This window comes from Vanellus vanellus, assembly GCF_965231255.1.
Source record: "Vanellus vanellus genome assembly, chromosome: Z".
NCBI classification, from domain to species: Eukaryota; Metazoa; Chordata; class Aves; order Charadriiformes; family Charadriidae; genus Vanellus; species Vanellus vanellus.
This window is the reverse complement of record NC_138908.1, coordinates 65,825,087-65,847,404: the sequence shown is the minus strand read 5'-3', so window position 1 is coordinate 65,847,404 and position 22,318 is coordinate 65,825,087.

Here is a 22,318-nt window from a genome sequence, read left to right as displayed (position 1 = left end):
ATAAAAATGGTGGCGAAAATATTAACAATTGCTAAGCAATTAACTGTCAAGGTACCCCGGGAGACTGGAGGAATAAGTCAGGTAAGTGACTCCAGAGGGGGGGCAGGACAGATCAATGGCACGTCATGAAATTATCTGTATCATTGGTAGCCCACTTGTGCAAACTTATTCCCTCTAGTTCAGATAAATGAACATCACCACGTTGAGTGGCCCAACCTGTAAGGAAGTGGTCCCCAGGGTTTCTGAAAGACTTACTTCGAGGCACTGACTCTAATGTGCACATGGCTGGTGATACAGATTTGGTGCGAGTTTTGCAATCGAGCTTTTAGGACACTGAGGGTAATGTAACATTTTAGGCAGATTGCTGAAGAAAAGTGTCTGCCTTAAAAAAAAAAAAAAAAAGAAAAAAGCAAGAGCATAATCAAATATGCCAATCACTTCCCTGTGGGATATTTTACACTAGACCAGTATTCCCACTCTTGGGGAGTAGTATTCATGCAATGTAAATATATATAAATAGAAATTCTTAATTCAGGCATGTTATGCAAGTTACGACTTCAAAATGATCACATACCAGGAAATTATCATCTGAATATACATAAATTGTGATTAAATACATACATTTGCTCTCTAAACTCTGAAGCGGAGTTGAGTTACTGACAAGCCGAAGTTGTTAGAAAACAAGATGGTAATTAAGGTTTCCACTACATACTTCCACTGTTTCCTATTGAGCTGTTGTATAAGTATCAGAAATGATACAGTGTTTTGCAGATATGATGTCCGTAGCTGGACTCCTACCTGTGTGAACCTGGGCTTCCTACAGTTAGCGTAGGCTCTTGCTTCTTGTTTGCAGGTTTGGGAGAAGAGGGAAGTTGCCAAGTCACATCTAAGACCAAGACAAGTAAGAAAGGCTGCAGGAGCCTGTGTGAAAAGTGAATGCATTTTGTGCCAAGAAAAAAATAAATTGGGTATTGGTGAGGAACTTGCTGCTGCTTGTATTGAAATGTGGACAGCTGCCACTGAACTGGTCAAATACATCCTGCAGGGGTACGTTTACCAGTTAGCAGAGCTCTCACAGCAGCACTGTGCTGTACCTGGGACCAAGGCACTCCAGGAGCAATGCTGCCCTGCTGCAGGTCACTGCTTCATGCCTTCAGTGCAATCTGATAGACACGGCCTTGTCTCTCGTGTTGGCAAGAAAATATTGGAGGCACCTGGGTTTTGATTGCCTATGAGACCGTGTTATACTTCCCAGGGATGTGACAGGATAATCCTTCCTCTGTATGCAGAGGAATTCAGTAGAGAAATAAACCCTTTACTGAGAACACATGGTCCATTAAGATCACTTTGAAAGACAGTGATGGAAATAACTGCGAAGACAATTGCTGCTCCTAAGTGCCTTCTGGAGAGATGGTTGAGCACTGAAAATCAGCACCAAATGCTTCAGCTTGCAGAAAGATTCAGAGGGAGTTACAGGAGTGATTGCTGTGTAACGCTGCCAAAAGGATTTTGTCAGTCTTTGATTTACGTCAGCAACATCAATTTTAATCTTGCTCTGCATTTTGTTGTTTAATTGCTTGCTTACAAAAGTTGTTTTGTGTTGATTGATAGCTATAAAGATATATTGACTTTAAATTAAATACTGCCTTTATAATAACTGCAGTAATTTTTGGTAAACATAAGTTTATACAGAATCATATATTTACTTAAGCAAATATTTATTGGGATTTTAAAATTTCACAGTTTAATTATGTTGAAAAATGAAAAACTGAATGTTTACTTTTCAGATTATTGGTGTTTTTCTTGGTGAATATTTGTCTGCCTACATTTGAGTGGATGTTGAAGATCAGTTAAAATACCCTGAAAATAACATTTAAAACAATTCTAATAACTTCAGTAAAAATATCTTAAATAGGATACAGAAAGAAAAAGTTAAGTTTATCAAAAGGAACGTTGCACATAAAACTAGCAGGCATATTAAATAAGAATAGCATTAGTAGTTAGCTGGCAAATATTACTGATTGCTTGTGGTTACCAAGCTCTTCAGATTTGTTTTTTAAATGATGACATTTCTTTGTTTCCCACATTTTTAGCCAAAAATGAAGTGGGGTAGTAGCTTTCCAATGTTCCCTGTGAGCTAGTTCAAATGAAGCAACATATACACCACCCTGTGAGTGTACGTACACACACGGGCAAAAACTTTTTGACTGGAGAGGATATGTCCATGTACTTGCACAACAGGTACAGAAGGTACACATATCAGAGCAAATCATCCTCACACCTAGTCTGGTGTGGAATATCTCCCTTACAACCAAAAGATTCCCATGTCTCATGTGGGTGAATTTTATTTCTTCACACGAAAGGGTTGTCAAGCATTGGAACAGGCTGCCCAGAGAAGCGGTTGAGTCACCATCCCTGGAGGTATTTAAAAGACATGTAGATGTGGCACTTAGGGACATGGTATAGTAGTGGACTTGGCAGTGTTGGGTTTACAGTTGGACTTGATGATCTTAAGGGTCTTTTCCAGCCTAAACAATTCTATGATTCTATGAATGCTGTTCCCACCTCTTCCTTCGTACAGAAGCTTTGCTCTAGGCTTGACTCAAGAGGGATCTGGGCTCAGTTCTGAGATCCCTAGGAGAGACCTAAGCCTCTCTGACGGAACTGTCTGGAAGGCAACCTTGTGTCCTCCCTGCGGCTTGACCTAGAGGCTCTGTGGGACGGACTGCCTACAACAATCTCAGCTCTCCCACTTTCCCTTCCATGAGGAAAGCAGACAATGTCTTCTGGAGTCTTTGACAGAGAAGAACAGGTGAAGACTTGGTCCGAGCCTGTGTACCAAGTGGTGGAGGGGCATTAATGCTAGTGCAGAAGGTCTCTATGGATAGCACATCTACTGCCTCATGTGCAAAAGGACATCACACTAAGCACCTCCAGTGACTCAATAAAACATCTTTAAATTTTCCTGGATCCGTATGTTCTTATTAGGTCAAGTTTAGCACTTCAAAGAACTGTCATTTCAAATTCTCAGTTATAGTTCAGGGATCTGATTTACTTTAAGAATTGAACAGTAAATACCACATCTCCTGAGCAGTTCTCCTTGATCTGTGGAATTTTGTTCTGATTGATATGACTCCAGGATGATACGTAATTATTCCTACCATAGTACTCTGTAGCCCTTCAGCAGTTGGCCTTGTACTGTTCTTCTTTAAGTAGAGAATAGCTGACTGAAAACAAGGCAAAGTGAATGTTTGCTTCACCTATGTCTTTACTGCCTACAATTTTACTTTCTTGTTGAACCTTTCTACAATGTTTCTTGCAGTTCTTTTTCAAAATTCCACGTCACAATAGCAACCTTCTTGTGATGTGTTCTAATCTATGAAATTAATTTCAATATATAACAGAGATTTTCTGCATTAGTCTGTAGCACAGTACAATTTAAACTGGAAGTACTGAACATCGTTAGTTTCTTAAATCCTTCTAATTGTTCTACTCACCCCTCCCCTCCCTCAATCAACTTCAGTATCATACCCATGAATCTTGTATTTAAACTTGAGATAAATGTTTAATTCCCTAAGCTTTTATAGAGAGGAGGGAAGGTTTCCGGATTGAGAAATTTCTTTTGTACAGAAATTATCAGGACTATTCAGGGGAATCCACTGGGATTTCCTAGAACAGAACAGTGTGTGGATCTAGTTTATGAGAAATTGTGCACACAAATATTATGGTTTTATATTCATAGAAAATACACTTTATAACTTGGGTATTATTATTTTTCTCTCTGTAGTTAAAAAATAGTTATACTTTCTTTTACAGAAATAATCTCCTTTTAAATTTATCTGTACTTTGGAATGATAGGACACAATACACCCTTTCCACACTGCAATATACAGACTATTAAGTAGTACTGCACAAGTTCAATAAGTTGTGTAGTGTTATATTGTCTTAATTGTGTGAGGCTTGACTTGAATTCTTATTGACATGCAGTGAATACAAAACAAGCTTTTTTTTCAAAACACATCACCGGAATCCCATCCCATCTCTCTCTCAGGATGGACAGGTTAGAACTAGCTCAGCTACATCTATTCATAACATATAAATGGATTTACTGACATCTTGATATTTTTAATGGCTATTTTAATATTGGAGAGTGCTGATTCATTTCTGTGCCCAGTTCAGTGTCCTTCTTTTCTGGGGATTGTCTGGTTACTGCTTCTTTTTTTTTTTTTTTAACACTCTTTGAAAATCTGTATCTCTTTAAGTACATCAGCACATCTCTATTGCTAAGGGTCAAACTGTGGACTATGTGGTACCTTATGCAATCCTGATAAAATGTTTTGTGGGAGAAAATAAAGCCTTGCCATTTTTTTAAAACTTTGACATTTCTCTGTTGTGATATCACCAATTATTACTGGGTTAATGCCATTATATAATTGTTGTTGTATATATTGTTTAAAGATGATAATTTCAGATTATAGCTAGTGTTGCAATTTTGAAATGTTTCATTGATCTCACATAATAAACCAAAGCTGAATTGCCCTTTTCTGTGGAAAAACCTATGGAAGGTATATGAGGAGTAGAAATCAATGGAGTGTTTTTCAGGAGTAATTTGAGATTTCTGCTATATCCAGGAAAACAAGTTAGGACTCATCTTGCTTAGTTTCGGGTGTCTACAGACTGAATTTAGAACTAACTGCAACTGGAACAAAATCCTTAACAATTGTGCAGAGCACAAAATTTGCTTTACCTTCTTCCTAAGACATATATCAAAATGCTTTGCAAAACAAAAGTTTTACCCTTAAAGGATTTTGTGATTTGTAAAAACTGCATCTAAATAAATTTAATCTTCGTAGCTCCACTTAAAATTAACACGGTTATTCCCAGTTAAAGCAACAGTATACAAGAATGTTAATAAACCTGTCTTTCAACATCCTTTCACTACCTTTTGGACATGAAAGATGTCTCTTGTCACCATCAGAGCCAGCCACCAGAGCTGGAGAGAATAATTTAAACCCTGTCTGATCTGCTACCCTTGGAAGAATTTGTTGAGATCTGCCTCAAATCCAGTATGACTTTGGGATGCTGATTCTCCAGAAACATGAAAAGAAACAAGAGATGCAACTAATGCTGAGAACCTTCTATATTTGAAGGTAAAGACCATTAAAAATTCAAGGGTAATGTTGGTAATGTTGAAATTATATCATTAAACTATTACAGTCATGCATACAGTGAATAGACAGCAACAAAAAATTGAGGACAGCTTTAACTGGTCTGTTTCCAGAATAGAGGTTTTACTCATGGGTGTTGGGGCTGCACTAGGAGATGATCGCCTGCCTTCATGGGCCACTGGGGAGAGAGAATTCCTAATTCTGAGGCTCACACTTGGTGAAAAGTAAGTGGTTACACTGGTTCAATAGCTGCATTGGAAGGAAGGTAATATAATGCTGACGTAGTCCTGGACACATCTAGGTATAGTTAACCTATGTCTAGAGCAGGCTTAGAGCAGTCTAAAGCATATGCTTTTTCACCCAAATTAATTTTAAACATTATTTTCGATCTGACATAACCATTGAGAATGGTCCATCATGTTTGTGCAGTTAAAGTGAATCTCAAGTATATTTTTCACATTACTGTTGGGTATTGCTAAGATGTGTATCATTGTAACAGCCACCAAATTCATAAACAGTCTCCAGAGAAAAAATGTTCCTTATAGCTGATGTAGAGTGATCCAGGTCAAGGTTTAAAGACGCTCACTTTGAAGAATATTAGAGGTCATTCAAGACATGCCAAGTGGTCATAAAAGCCTGGAAACGCTCAATTAGCAGTTGTTACTGTAAATTGCTCCAGTAATACAGTTTTAGAGAGAAAAATCTAGGAAGATGTTTAGGACAGTTTGCACCATTCAGTTATATACCATTCACTTATGCAATTTTTTATGCTTAGTTTATATTTGCAGCGGAGACACTACTATAATTATGTTTATTATAGAGAGACATTAAGTTTAAAAGCTTGAATTCTGGGAAAATACAGTTGAAAATCTGTCAAGATACTCTCCAAATCAAAGAGAGAGCCATAACTCAAATGCAGTAGATCAGGCCCAGGAAATTTAATCATCGCCACAGTATCTCTTTCTATATTATTCTGTACCTGTTTTCCAGTCTACTGATCTGCCTTACATTTTGTACCAAAGGTTTCCTTACTCATGTGGGAATGGTGGAGGTCTGCAGTGGAAGAGAGAATTTTGGATGGTGTATGTAGGATTCAGACTGCTTTTTCTAATGTTGATTGCTCATTTTTAGTAAAAATCTGGATGCACCTGATTTGAATCTATGTTTGTGACATTAAACCTGGTTTCTTTATAGATTGTAGTGTAATAACAGTTTAAATATAAAAACCATATTCCACTGTATTTAAAGACTTCAAAAGGTACTAATGTAGAAAAATAAAATTTGACATTTAAATTATAATATCATCCAAGGGTATTTTAGAAAAGCAAATGCTGATAACTGGTTATGTTCTTCACTGTCATGTTCATGCTGTGTTCACTTTTTCTCTTCTCTGCTTTGTTTTAGACCCTAAAATCTTCTGCTGGTTCCCACCTGTCAGAAACACACCTGGAGACCAAAGATTATTGCTGAACATTTTCCAGGGTAGGTATTCAAAAGGAAGACAAATCTAAGTGATCTTTAACCTTTCTAAAGTATACTTATCCTTTGTATTGCTCAGCCAATCTGTGAAAAAAGCTTTCGAATCTTGGACTTCTTAAACTTTCATTTGCTTGCAATTCTGCATATTTATGAATGTCATATGCCCTGTTAAGGTTTTAAAGTGTTTTAGGGCAATTTGCAATTAAAGAAAAAGATGATATCTAAGACTTCAAATACATATATTCTTGCAGTGAAAAACGAGATTAAAGATACTATTTTGGTCTCTAATCTTACTTTCTTCATTTTCAAGCCAAAATGGTATTAGCTTCTTTGCGTGTAGCTGACTCACCAAAGCAGCAGCACTTCTGTGCTCATATTTTAAATAATCAGCAGTCTATTTTCATTAATTTGTCAAAAATTAAAGAGGTGGGAAAAAATTCTGAGGGATATTTGTCATAACAGCAAAGGTTTTTGCTTTAAATAATTAATACTTTCCTATGACTCATAGCTGGGGCAAATGGCCAAAGGAACTGAGCTTTCATTTATTTTTTTATCCTCAGAGAAATTAACTAAAACCCCTCAAATGTTGCTAACTTTTAAATTGATATCAGCAGTAACCGAGGAGTTAAATGCCAGCCAGAAGCTGGTTGTCACTTCTTGTCTGACTGCTGAAGGTGTGACAGTGCCCCTCTTCTCCAGCTATGGTCTGGGGGCTGGATGGGCTGTAGGGCCAGTGCAAGTTGCCCGCAGTGGATACACAGTGGCCCACTAAACAGCTTCACTTGCATTTTCTTTTAAAAGTTATGTGTGAAATACGTGTGGTGCCCTGCAAGGCTTTTTGAAGGATTACAACGATCCTAAAAATTTCATTTTCAGGAAACAATGATTTTCAACAAGGTCTGATCTGATGTGATTCTTTTCATAAAATTCAAGGTGACAAGGATTTTTTTTCCAATTTAAAGGGTTACCCGCTGATTCTTTCTTTCTGGGTGTCTTGCATGTTTCCATATTAAATATGGAAGTGGTCAGACAGTTGGACTAGGTGATTGTTGTAGGTCCCCTCCAACCGAACCATTCTATTCTAAATTAAATCAAGTTTTCACTTAACGAGTAAAAATCTGGCCCTGTAGAGTCAGCATCTATTCTCACTTTTGTACATTTTTTGTCTTTTCAGTCACCATAGAAGTGGGCTAGTAAAATAAATTATCGCTGGTTTAAAGCCAACATATGTGTTCTAAATAGTTAAATTTTAGAATAAGTGAAAAGCACAGTTTTGTTTGCAGCTGTTCTGTTACTTGTGAGGACCTCCGAGATGGAAAGTATTAAGCTTGACTGTGTAGGTATAGCTCACGTTGGTAGGTCTTTACACAGTCAGGGACGAGCTGACCACACTTATTTTAATTTCATGGATTCCCTCCATTCTGCCACAAAAGCACTCCAGATAATTGCTCTATAATGTCTGTTGTAGATGGATTCACCACGCGGGTCACGGGTCTTCTTTTATCTTGGAGAAACAGAAAGCATATTGTATTGCAAACTACATTATATGTAGATACCAAATATTAACTCTGCATAAATGTTAATCTCTCATAGCTGAGTTTTATATCCACAAAATAAACAGATGCAACTATAAGGCCAGCACATTACAAAATTCTAAGATCCCAGTTCTTACTACCGAGAATGCCGAGTTTTTAATACAGCCCTGTATTCCTTCTGTATTCTTTGCTATACTTACCTAATTGCTTACCTAATTTTCAGCATAAACTCTGGGGATCAGACATTACCTGTGGTACTGTGACAGTACAATAAGGCATGATGGATTGTTTCACATACTGCGAAAAAAAACCAGAGGTGTTACATAAAATGTTATTAAGCCTGCGGAAATGGTAGAAGCTGTATTTCACTGTGTTAGTGAGGGCTATCAGTCTCACAGTAATCTACAAGCAAGTTGTGATATTGGGCAAATTTGTGCATGTTACTGTTAGATAAATTAGAGTTCTGTCGAAAATGATAAACTAACCCATAGCTGAGAAGTGGTTTTGATGTCTGTTTGCAAACTGAACACCCTTCTTGCAAGAGAAGCCTTTAATGTCTGTAACGGTCCACCATCACCTGGTGTAAATTCTTTGTTCTTCTTACACTGAGATGTAAAAGGATCTGCCACAGTGTTGCCTCACGCCATGGCTGGCATCAGCTGAGGATCAGAGTATCCTGACTGTATACAGAATAAAAATGAAGCTGAGTCAAAGACATTTGACTCATTTCATATGAAACCAGGCTAAGCAGATGACTTCAAGGCCGTTTTTTTAAGTCACCCGTAAGCTGCGTGTATTTTGTGCTGCTTGCTTCCTTTTCTTTTTTCCCCCTCCTGCCTGGAAGTTAATCTGCCCACTATTGACATTGTGACAAAAAATAAAAGAACAGCTCTTCTCCAGCCGGTGTCAGATGGAGAGTTAATAATGTGTATCAGATAGTGACGATTGCCAAGACCTTTTATCAAGAAACTAATGATGTCAGACTACTCTGGCTGACCAAGATGTGAGGATCAGCCCTGCTTGTCACCTTGGGTCTCTGTCTCATCATTTTCCCCCATCCCTTCTGGATGTTGTGAGCCCTTAATGCTTCTTGAATCAGCTGAGTAAGCCATGAAGTTAAAGTGAGTAAGCCTGCCGGTGCGATCATGGAATGGGGAAAACAAGTGCCTTTTGTGCTGAAACTTTCACAGGCATTTCTCCCCCCTTTATGTTCCTGTTTTGTTGTTAGGTTGATCAACAGTAGGTTAGAATCAGTTAAAGAATACTGAAATGTTTTAAAACCCAGGGAGAGTTTCTAATGTGTTGACTTTGGCCTCAGGGGCATAGTCTCAGGGGGTCTTTCTGGTAATCATGAGGAGCAATCTGAGTAAAGTTAGCAGGAAATCAATTCTGAAGTAAGCAGAAGAAGAGCAAAAGAAATCACATAGTAATTGCATGAGGACCAAAAGTTAAATAAATGTGGAATCAGCTGTAAAGCAACTGGTGTAATGGCAGGAAAAAATGCAAGGCAAGATGGGCCATGAAAAATATTATTACTTTCTAATGACTTTCTAATACCTTACTCACTGCAATAGTATTAACAGAAGGTGCAATAGTATTAACAGAAGGAGCTAAGAAAATATTTTTCTTCATTTTCATCACTTCACATATTTGTTTTTAAGCCATAGGTTGTTCCTCCCCATCTCTTTTTTTCATTCACTCATGTCCTGTTTTCTGTCTCATTTTATTTCCTTTGGGTCAAGCAACTTCCATTGGTCTTGGTGGATTTGCCTAGTACTCAGCAAGGAGCTGATCTGAAGTTCAGCGATGTTACCATCAAGTTCAGCACGGGGCTGGATCCTACCCAACAGTCAGCAGCTTTCAGAGCCTATGATCCACTGTTTTAATAAAGTGCTGCAGCTGTGCTAATGCTGTGGACAGCAGACCTGACTATTTCCATGTCATATTCAAATATTATCAACAATATCTTTTTATAGCTCTCCATACACCTTTCACATGTGGTACTGTGGGACTTCCTGGTGTATTGATTGGTAGGTATAATCATCTAAGAGTCTTCTAAAGCTTTAGCTAAGGAAGGGTTCATAAAAGTTGTGACTGTTAATGTACAGTCTATGTAAGAACGTGCCAGTGGGGTTAGGAGAATGGTATGAGATATAAAATACTGTGAAAAGAAGGTAAGGAAGAGACACTTAATGAACATACGGTGGCCTCATGGCCTCTAATAGGGATGGGATATGGACATCTATACCAGAATGAATATGTCTAACAGGGAAATTCAACTGTGTTAATTCAGTATTTGCCAAAGTGACATGAATTTTGGACCAAGCCTCTTAGTGGGCGTTCATCTGTTAACACTTTGTTGAAACAAATATGTTAGAGCTTGTCTTGCAGATTCAGCTCTCACCAAGTTGAGGCTATGGTCATGCTTCATGAGAGGACCTTAGTGCTGGAAGTTCTGGAGAGCAGATATGACACCTCTGAGGTCTTTGGGATCACAGTGCTGCCAATATATGTTTGCTATTAGAGGATGGCAGCAGCATCTATGACAAAAGATTTGTGTCTCATCTATGTATAAATATATAAGGATTTTCTGAGAGTCAAAAAAGGCCAGAAAGATACTGCTGAAGATACCTGACACATTGCAAATTTGATTCCCGGTATTGTTTTTGCAACAGTTTTCCCTCGAGAGCATGAGGAATAATGGAAGATAATTTTAAATATGTGTTCTATTGTAACCGATATTATGTAAATATAATATATGAACCTGACTGAGTAATTAAGTCATATTGTTGCTGTGGGGGTGGCTAGTAAATTCAGCCATCGTTTCTTTCCACAGATCTGCAGCAACTGAAGCTAATGGTTGTAGTTATCCTACTCCCTGGGTCTCACAACCCATGCAATCTTCAGCGTTAACCCCTAGCATTGCCATGACTAGCTGGCAGGTGGATCACCCTGTGGCAATGGGGGACTGTCAAGCAGGGAAAAAATGAGACAAAGGAATAGAGAAGTCTAAGCTGTAGGAGACATAGGATCGGGGAAATTTTGTGGATGGCCGAAAATAGTAAGCTTATAGTATGACAGGATGTGTATGCAGACCTGTGTAATAGTGGCATTTCTAGTGGCTGCAATGCTATGCATAAAGACCCACTCTTCGTGTCTCTGTGCATTCATAATGTTCACAGCTCCCAATGAGACATCTAGGAGAGAAGGGAAATCTGGCCGGGCTGGCCTAGGAAATGCAGCCGCCCGAGCTCAGCACTGCAGTCTGGTTAGCCAGTCCAGAGGCAGGAGAAATTGCAGAGGTTAGCTTGAAGAGGAATGAAAATATGAGGTTTGACACATGGCAAGATGGAGAAGCAGTGGGAGGGTTCAGTGGGAGACCTTGACAGTTTTCTTGACAGACCAATTTTGCCTGTGTCTCTTATTCTTCCGTTTTCTATCTATATCCATTCAAATGTCTGATTGTCTTTAGCTCATTCATTTCCCAGAAGGGTCTAGCCGTTCTGATAAAGTAATTCCTGTCCCAGTTACTGCCAGGTCTCAGTTTATTTTCTTTCACAAAATGAAAATTGAGTTTTAACTGGGAAGTGTCTTGCAGGGTATTGCTAGTTAGAACATAAAGTTTGGCAGAATGGAAAAAGTTTGTGGCTTATTAGTTTAGTCGGGGTTGTTGGGAATCTATTTAGAGACAGAAAATCACGTGAGATAATTTTGTACAATACCTCTCATTTTAAACTCCACTTTGAGTTGCAAACACTACAGCAACCTGCATTTGCTACTTCCAATTCAAATACACTATCCCATGTACTAAGAAACTTAAAAGGCCTAAATGTTTCTGAAAGCAACAAATGACTTGTGTGAAAACTACGTATCTGATTTGCTCAGGGAAAAATACTAGGAAGAACCCTGAATATTTGTTATGAAAGTATTGAAAATAAATTACATGAGATTTTTGTATAGTTTTAAATAAGAAGCAATCCAACATCAAAGGCATGCAATAGTTTATCTAATACATATATGCAAATAGCCACTCTGAAAATAAAATATATTCCCATTAAACCTTTTTTAGAACAACAAAATCAAATTATTTTAGGAATGAAAAAAGTATGTTCCAAACATGTATAAAATGTATAAAATGTATAAAATTTTAATGAAGCTTATAAATAAATGTAATTAAACAATAACCTAGTTCAAGAATCTCCACAATTCTATGAGCATAGATTTAACAAGTCCATTTTATTTGCTGTCCTAAGTTGGCATATTAACTAGTTGAGGCTCAGACAGACCATGGCCAAATGTTGTTCTCACTTGTCTTGCATGATGTTATTGTCTGTGTTCTGGACTATATAAGACACTATCTGTGCTTGAAAAAAATACTCACTTGGATAATTTACTAATGTGATTGGTTTGCTCACAGCAATGCCTTTGCAGTGTTGCATCACCAGCTGCTAATCACAGTAGGAGGAGAATTTGATTTCTATTATGCTCAAGGTCGTAGACAAAGTCCATGGAAGACCTAGGTATGCAGGCGTCAGTGTGAGTTTTTAATTCCCCATTAGGCACGCTCGGTTGCGGTGCAGCAGATATTGCAGTGGCATTAAAAGCCTGAGCTACGTTATAAGCTCAAAGTGAATGACAGGCCTGGGATGTCTCTAGTGGTGAAACCCACATTAAAAGAATAATTCAATCCTTAAACTAATAAGTCCTCAGTGATATTTAATGTGAGGCCTCCAGGCACCAAAAATGATGGGAACATAAATTTGCTTTACAGGGGGATCCATGAATCCTCTCCCAGTTTTGACAGGAAAGATGTGAAGCATATTAATGAAAAGTAAAACATGCCAACAAGAGAAACGCTAGAATTTAAAAGCAATTGTGACAACTGTATTACTAAAGATTAACTTTGCTGTGGGAAGGAATTGGTGACAATCAAGCTGACCTGCCACTATAATCAACACATAGGGCACGCCTTCCACCAAAGCACTGTTGGCTTTAATTATTCAGGATCTATATTAAGGCAAAGAATAATAAATCTTATTTTAGGGTAGCAGGGGATGCTTCTATTCCAATCCTTTCACTTCCCACATTTAGGTGATGTTCTAATTCATGTGCTAAAGAGACACTGATTACAGTCTACATGTTCATTAACCAAATGGAAGAATTACATACTATACTCACAGGACTGCTAAGTACAGATAAAGGCAGGTTTATTAGCTTCCTGATCTGCTATACAGATAGATATTCCATAGAATTTATTCTGTTCATGTAAGACCTTGCTGTTTATGCTGTATTTGTGCTGGTTTTGTTGCTTCTGAGAATGCATATTTCAGCCTGCTTTAATCCACCCCAGATGAGTAAGAGGTTTAAATAACAGACCCAGCATCAGAAAAACGCTGAAAGCAAACAGGCTCTGGCAGCACTCTCAGCAGAGCCACTGTGTTCACCTCCACTCAGATGCGACATATACATTGTACAGTGCAGTGGAAGTGGGAGAACGGCCAGCGGCGCCCCACCACACCTGCAGGGATGTAAGATGGCCCGTGGGGTTTGTGCTAGGCGAGCTGAATGGCTTTGTGTCCTTAATAAATACTAAATTAAAAATCACTGATGGCAAAGAACAAGGCTGCTCTGTAGCCACTGTGCTCATCGTGTCCTGCAGTCTCAGCTGGGTTTAGGTGCGGACTGCATCTCCCCAGCTCCCACAGTCAGCTACAGAAATACTCCAGGCACTCGGAGATTCAAACTTCCTGGCTTTTCCTTTCTTGACCAATCTTGCTATTTCCAAGCATAAATCCCTGCCTAATCTTAGGTAAGGATGGGGGAAGGAGGTGGAGGGTAGGAGGAAGGGTAAGTCTGGCTCTCAGCAGCTCTCACCCCCACTCCCACCCCCACACCCCGCTGGAGAGACAGCGGAGTGAAGGCGCTGGGCAGAGAGGGGTGCTGTTTCCTTGTGGAGGAGCAGTACCGTTAAGCTCAACATCTTCTGGGGAGCAGAGGGTCTCATGCACGGGCAGGGATTGCTAATCCTTCTCTGGGCAGTCCCGAACCCCTCTTGGATCTCGCTGGCCGTTCGCAGCCTCCCCTCCCCATCCCTCTCCCGCAGAGCCTGCTCAGCTGTCTCCGCAAAACTGCGTCTTGCCTTCAGTCCTGGAGGTGCCTCTGACAACCTGTGATGTATGGAGGCTTGAAGCTATGTGAGAGAGAAAGCAATAGGTATAAAAAAACCTGAAGGGCAGACAAAATATCTGTTTTCACAGAAACTAAGGATGAAGATTTAAAGGGATTCATTTATATTTAGTGTGCTGTGCTGTAAACGCTTGTGACATCAGGAATGAAATGTTGAAAGTGAGCACGGACTTGATAACTTTCTGCTGTTCCCTGATACAGTATATTGAAAAAACATGCACCAAATTACATTGTCTGACTTGCAACTTATGGGCACAGTTATTCCTGTTTTCTTTAAGCATAAATGAAGGAAAGATCAGATGTGTAGTTAGCTACAGAAGTTGGAAATAGTAGAGATAATGTGAATGTGCCATAAATAAATGGGCAGGTGGACAAACATCCTTTATTTTTTGGTTTTATCAGATAGATGGTCAAAATACCTTTTTTTTTTTTTTTCAAAGCAAATGTTTTGCAAGTGGTATTTATCAACAAGCTTCACTGTACAGGAGGAAAGCTCGTCATGTTCCTCAGTATTTTCTATTCTGTAAGATCAGCTACATCAAAATCACAACACTGTTATGGGAGCAGGCTATAAACTGGGGCTTAACAGATTACAAAATGACTAAGTTATTGGATCTGTCGTGGCTGTATCTGCTTTGAATTAAATTGTAGATTCCCAGCACAATTTTTGGCAACTTTTATCAGTTCTGGAAACCAAGCCCTCCCATTAAACATGAGGATGTCACAAAATAAATTTGGGGACTAGAAAAAAATAATGGAGAAAAAATAAGAAAAAATAAGTCAAGAAACAGTGCTTCCAAAAGTTTCAAAAAAATATATGTGGGTTTCACTGTTGTATTATTTTGTTGGAGATTCCTGGCCTTCTCAGCTGAAAACCTCTATCTGCCATCGAAATAAAGGAGAGGCTGCAGCAGCTGAGGGCCAGCCCGTCTCCCAGCCTGGAGGCCACATGTTGCTCCCTTTGGAACCAGTAGCCAGAGAACCTATGCATGTGAATGGAGAACCCATCCTGAAAAATTTAAACCCCACAAGGTACTTTGTTCATGCCATTAGATGTACGGGACAGGCTATGCTGCTAATGAGCACAGTTGAAACTTTGCATTTTGTACATTTGTAGCTATGTTGTTAGTGTTCAGTGAATAATCGATATCTTCATGCAAACAGGATGAGGTTCCTCCATCCATGCCACTGTGAAATTGCAATAAGGATGCATTTCCCCACTTGATCAGGTGCTGTAGGTCCTCTTGTTACTATAGTGATGGAAGCTACAAAGGCTTCCAAATGAGTAGGGAGATTATCCAAGTAATCAAAGAGAAACCATCTTTAAGATCGTTGGAAGAGGTCAAGATAAGACCTGAAGAGCTGGCAGGGGACTAGCTGGAAGCAAGTGGCTCCGTTTCTGGACCAGGGCTTGGCAGTACAGATGCAAATAGGGGTAACAACCCTGGTGTGCTGCATACAGGTGGGACAGCTGAACTGTTCGAGCTCAGGGGTGGGTGAATGTGTCTGATGACACAGGGCTATGGTTGCAAGGTCACCCGAAAGCACTTCCCAGCTTGTCCCAGCTATGTCCTGACTCCAAGGAGTGACAGACGCATCTGCTGTTCCTCTCTGCCTTGGTTCCCATGGGAAAGAAACACGGTTACGCAGGTCTAGAGGAAGCCACAAAATTTTCCAAAAGGCTTTAACTAGTAGGGACAACAGAGCTGTGGGGTGCCCCTTGTGCAGCGAAGCCAGAGATAGAGGTGGTGGAGTGGTCAGCAGTGCCCAAGGAAAGTGGGGCAGGTGCTTAACAAACCCTAATCCTGACCTTGTGGTGGCACTGATTAGATCAGCTGTGTAAAAGCAAGCAGATCTTAATGCTTAACTTTGCAGTAGTTTGTGCAAACTCACTCAGTGCATTTTTTTTTAATTATAATTTTGAACACTTGCCTCCCCTACCTTCCCCCCATCCCTGCTTTAATCTGTTTCCTCCTTTTTGCTCCAGAGGCAAGTAGTGTTGTCCTAGCGCTTGCTAGCATATTCTGGCAAGCTGCTTTTGTACATAGTCCTTTAAAGGAAATTTTTGCCAATTGACAGAGTAGCTACAAGGCTGCATTACTTCTTGGAGGGGGAGAGAGGGGCAGGGAAACATAACTAACAGCTTGAGAGCAGACCCTATGGGTGGTGGGATCTCTGTAGTGGAACTGGTTCAAAACTGTGCTTGCACTGCCCCTTGCCTAGTGTTCTTGTGCAACAACATGTATTGCCTCAAATTTACTTAAAATCAAATTTATCTGGAGGACCTAGAGATTTTAGACATGTTTTAGGTTAACTAATCTGAGGTTATAATGAAACTTCTGCAGCAGTATTTTATTTTATTTGCGTCAGTTTTGCAGACTCTCCTATCAAAAATGAGTTTGGGACTAGTGTAGTATGAAGAATCATACACCAGGACTATTTTAACAGCCTCTGTTGTCATGTGACAAATGCAAAACCAGCAGTTTTCTCTAGCACAGGTTTTGCATCATTGCTTAATTAGCAGATGATATTTAGGGAGTTCACTGTTATGTTTCTCCTGTCTCAAGCTGCCATTCGTAATTTAGCAAAAAGTGAAAATGAAGGATAAAAAACTGAAATAACCTTAGCATATTCTCATTTAATTTGCTGAGAAAAGGATTTCTGCCATACTGTTAGTAAAGTTTCTTCCTTTCCTGGCCTGTTGACAGTGAAAGGTCCTTAGCTGCCCACGTACCAGCAGGAGGAACAGTTGCTGCCTGTTGCAGAGCTACCAGCATCCCAAGGGCAAAATTAGCACTATCAGCAATCTCCCGGTCTCCTGATTTTCCACTTGGCGCCCACAGTAAAATGCCCTATGCACACACCAACATGTCCCATTCCATGCGCCACCTCTCGCACATAGTGAGGTAATTGGGTTCAGCCTCAGTCTGGCAAATCCACTGGGAGGATATGCAAAACTATCCGTGTCTGTCTGACATACCAATGGGATTATGAACACAAATGCTTACCCTTTTTAGCAATCTCGGTCTATTTTAATTGTTTATGCTGCTGTCCATTACTGTAAAATTTAGAACAAAGCAGTCTGAGAGCAGTCTGAGTTAACAAAGTGGTCCTAGTGCATGAAAGTTCACCTTAAGGGATGAACTTCCTGTAGGGGGTTTACGAGGACTGCTTCCAGGCTGGTAGAAAAATAGCTGGAGCTACATTTGTTCTGAGCCGTATCAGGAAAACAAGATTATTCTCATCTAGTCTAGGGAAGGCTGTCTGCATTTTGGTTTTGGTGAATTTTTAAAGGATGATACCGCTCCAAATTATGGAATGTATAGAGAGAAAAACTATGGACATGAAAACATGGTGAAGTCAGCAAGCTTAAAGCTTTTGCTTGGCTGAATTTATTCCAAATATTCATTAGTCAAGGGGAGGAGTCCAGCACATCCACATTTCTTCATCTTTAGCACGTTCCGCAGAGCAAGGCACAGAATGAGGAACTGCATAATCTCAGGTGGGTAACGCACAGATCACATAGCTACGCTCTTTCAGGGACCATCTGAAGGTCAGTAAAAATGCATTTTATGAACAAGAATACTTGTTATGGTTTGATCAGAAACTCTGTGGCCGTGCGTAACACATGAGCTTGCATAACATGCAAGCTAATAACCACTGTGAGAGGCAGAGTAAATTAATTTGGGATTAAAGTAATGCTTGCAGGGTTATTGAGCTTCCAATTGACTTCAAGCGCAGACGTGAGCTGCAAGAGACAATAGACCTAGCTCCTGTTACCCACGTTGCATGTATAACTGTTTCCAGGCCCCTGAGTCTGCTTCTATCATGTTTGAAACTTTGGTATCCCTTTGAAAAACACCTCCCTTCAATCTTCAATTTTGACAAGTAAACAAAAATATAACTTCTTGAATTAAGTTGTGCTATGGTAACATTCTTTCAGTTTAACTGAAATGTCATATAAAGCCTTGTGGAGAGAAGCAGCTGCATGTCTGTAGAGAGCCATGAATAATGTATTTTTTGGTTTGTTTACAGAAGCACCTTTGTCAGTTGTTGCTCCATGTAAGGTAAGAGAACTCATACTGACTCCAAGTACTGCTGTATATCCTGGCTAGCTGGAAAGACATGGAGCAGTAGTAATAGTCCAATAAATCAGAAGGACTTTAAAGGTTCTTAAAGATAAAGCATAGTTAACTGTAGAAGAAGCATATTCACACACCCTTCAAAGTCTGTGTTTTCTTCTCACACGTCTGTAATTTTTTCTGCTGGCATAAGCCAAAAAAATGTGATTTTGGTTTTACAACTGCAAATTGGACTGCGGAAAGCCAGAATTTTGGAACAGTTGTTGAAATGAAATGAGGTCTAAGAGCTTACAGATGGGGATTTTGCCTAAAAGAAGGAACCGCTCTTAAAAGAGGAATCCCACAGACAAATAAATGACATCAAAGCATCTATGGCAGATCATCCCCAGGTGGGTGCCTTCCTGCTTGGGCAGCGACTCAGTGGTTTCCCACATAGCGGACGGCTGTACTCTAGGAGAACCTCTCCGTGCTCCTCACCTCTGCAGCAGCCTCACCACGGTGGGCCCTGGCCAGCGGCAGGGCAGCTCACTGGGCTGCTCAGCCCTCCCCAGGGACACTTCCTCTGCCGGCGGCTGCACGAGGGCAGAGACCCTATGATGGGGTGAGCGACCCAGGGACTCTTTGGGGGAGGACCAGCATCGCAGAGATTATGCACTAGGGGTCCTGGCATGACTCTGGTTTGCTTTTGTTAGTAGAATGTCAGTCACGACATGTACCTGTCACACTGCATTTAGCAGCACACACACACACAAGTATGTGTGTCTTCCAGTGCGTATTTTTCATGCTTTTTTACTCCCTTTTCACACAGAGTTTCAAACTTCCTGCTGATAGGTGATTTGATGCTAATGTAAAAACTTAAATGCAATTGCACGCAAATTAGACCTGCAATCACAGTGGTACACCAGTTAACACTAAGGTTAATTTCTTCTTGTGAAATAAAAATCATGAAATGTAATTTCTCCACTGGGTCTCTAGAAATACTTCTGCTTTAGTTCCTGTTGCTTGCCTCTGTCTGCAAACTTTTCAGTCATAACTACTTTAAGAGAAAGAATCTGTTTCTATGGAGTACACGTTCATCTGAAAATGCTCCAGGCTTAACCACTTTCTCCATCCTGGTTTATGATGGTATTGCCCGTCTTCTGAGTATCTTTCAAATTTCAAGCGGCAGGTACTTAAATTGGCATGTATCCTAACACTGACAAAACAAGCAAAGCTATATTCATTACACACAGGAGTTTTCCAATAAGCTTTTCTGGTTATATACAGTACCAGATGCACTAGAAGAAGGTTCAAAACATTAAGTATAAATAGTTGTGTAATATCTTCCTTTCTGGGAAAGTTGCTTTCCAAACTGAAGCAGTTTTCCAACTCACTGATTTATTTTTTTTTATTTTTTCAGCCCTAGTTGCATATATTATTATCCATACCAAAACAAAAATCTTTTTGTGATCCTACTATTCATTGGCCTTGATGATATCTGGAGGCAGTGGGGTGCACAGATTCATGCTTTCATCAGGTTTGAATCCTAATTCAGGAAAACATCCATATGCCACGCTACATTCAAACCCCCTATACCTACACTTGTAAACTCACAAGATTAAACTTTTGGCATGTACATACATCTCATTCCTGTTCACTTTCTTAGGACAGGAGTGTGTGCTCAGCTGCTTTCTTAAATCAGAAAGACAGTTACCCAGTCATGGTCGGCTGAAACCCACGTTTCTACTGGCCACCGGAGCTGTAGGTAGATCAAAACACTCCAAGTTCTGGAGAATTAGCTGTATATAATTTTCTTTTCTGCATATCTCAGCTTAGGTAATATAATATTAGCAAGATTTGCACTTCATTAGCGTTAACTTGAAGATTTCACCTCCTGCTGCAGCTATTTCATTTTACACTTGCAGGCTGCCTGCCAGTGATCAAGCTGTGACTTCAGTGACCCATTAGAATATTGATTTATGTGTTTGCATGACTCTCTTATTATCTTGTTTTGATTTTGATCTGTTCTAAATTATTCCTGAGGCTATCTCAGCTACCAGCTGACCCAGGAACTGAGAAGTGACTTTGTTCTGCTTTTTTGTCTCTCCTGCTGGCTCAGCTGGCTCAGACACAAAGGCAGCGCAGAGGAGTCAGGCAGGACTGAAGCACATGGAATGGGCTTATTGCGTAAATATCTGAATAGGTACAATTGGGCAAGAATCATGAATATGTACACATATAAGAACCAAGGGAGGAAATCGAAACAGAAGGGATAAAAAGAACGGGAAAGGGGCTAATTGTCTTTCAGGTCAGACACTGAGATGGACGAGGTTCATACAGGTCTGAAAAGCAGTGGCTCAGTCTTGAATTATAATTTGAAACCAGATGGAAACTAGCGTGAGGGTATTTGAAGATCGTGGTGACATCATCCTGCTGCTTGAAGGGATAGATGGTGTCTGCAGCATTGTGGACCCCCTGAATGTGTGCTAAAAGCTGTGATTAAGAGGTGGGGTGCAGTGATGAAGACAAGCTGCTTGGTGGCAATTATCTACTAATGCAGTAAGACAAAAAAGAGATGTAAAAACACAAGGCAAACCTGGTTAAAATGTTACTGACTTCAGTGCAAGATGTGGTCAGGATCTCATGCCTTCCCTTTTCGCTTTCTTATTTACCTTAATTTTTGTCAGAAATATGCAATGTGCTCTGAAAGTGGCTACTTCAAATAAGAAACTGTTTTCTTGTTCCCCTTTTTATATTTTTAGTATTCCCTCAAATCTCTGCTTTCACACAGAGCTACGTTCCTGATCCATGCAGTCTCCATAGGTATTTTTCGCTTTGAAAAAATAGACATACTATGCACTGGTCAAGTTAATGAAATTCAAGAGAGATCTCAATTTTTTTTAGGATGAAAACTAAAGCTGGGCAGCAGAAACTAATTTCTGAAATGGTTTTCTTCTCCTTTCTGTGCATCTTGCTACAAGACCATGCCATGTTGCATTACCACACAATTTTCAGAAAATGATTGTGGCCAGTGAATGTGAGAGTTCCCTTCCTTGCTGCGCTTTTTAACACTTCTGGGACTGGCTGCATGCTGAAAAGCGAGAGAGAAAAAATTGGAGGAATGCAATTTAAAATATCTTCCCCATGAGATTTAATTAATCTTAAGTATAACCAGACTCTGTGCCTTGTACAAGGTTAGTTTTTAAAGAGTTTAGCAGTTATTCACTACGTTATTTTTTTATTAGATAATTGCTAAGAATAGATCAGCATCAAGCAACATAAAAGTCCTATAGAAAGAGAGCAGGCTTTGGTTTATTATCCACCTCTTCATGTAAGGACCACAGCAGAACTCCTGGGAGGCACAGAAACTGGGAACCTGTCCCACCCAAACATGACTTTCTTTTTCTTAAAAATGATTTTCCAAAATCCTGAACAACGTGGAGCGAGCCCCAAATGCATTGTTATTATTCTGAAATTTTGTAATGCTATTCTTCCTGTTGTGACAAGTTCAAGTCTTATTACTTCCCTGCTCAGTAAAAATGAGAATGTAATAACGTAAGCACTCAGAAAACGCAAAGGATACAAATGTCATTTTCTCCTAGCTTTCTAGATTGGAAGAACAATTTACTGTTTGTTTATTATCCAGGAAAACATCCCCTTCCCCTTGGCGTAATTTTTATTTGCAAATAAAGTCAGCTTTGTGGTTCTCTTCCAGATTACCAGTTACATGAAATATAGTCATCAAAATAATTATTTTCAAGTCTTTGTTTTTTTTAATCTCAGCCTACGGCAAAGCTATTGTTTCTGAAGTAGGCAGAGAGAGACAGGGCACATCTCGTGGGCTGTTCAGTCGGGCCAGTCACAGTATTAGAGTATTATTATGGCAGGA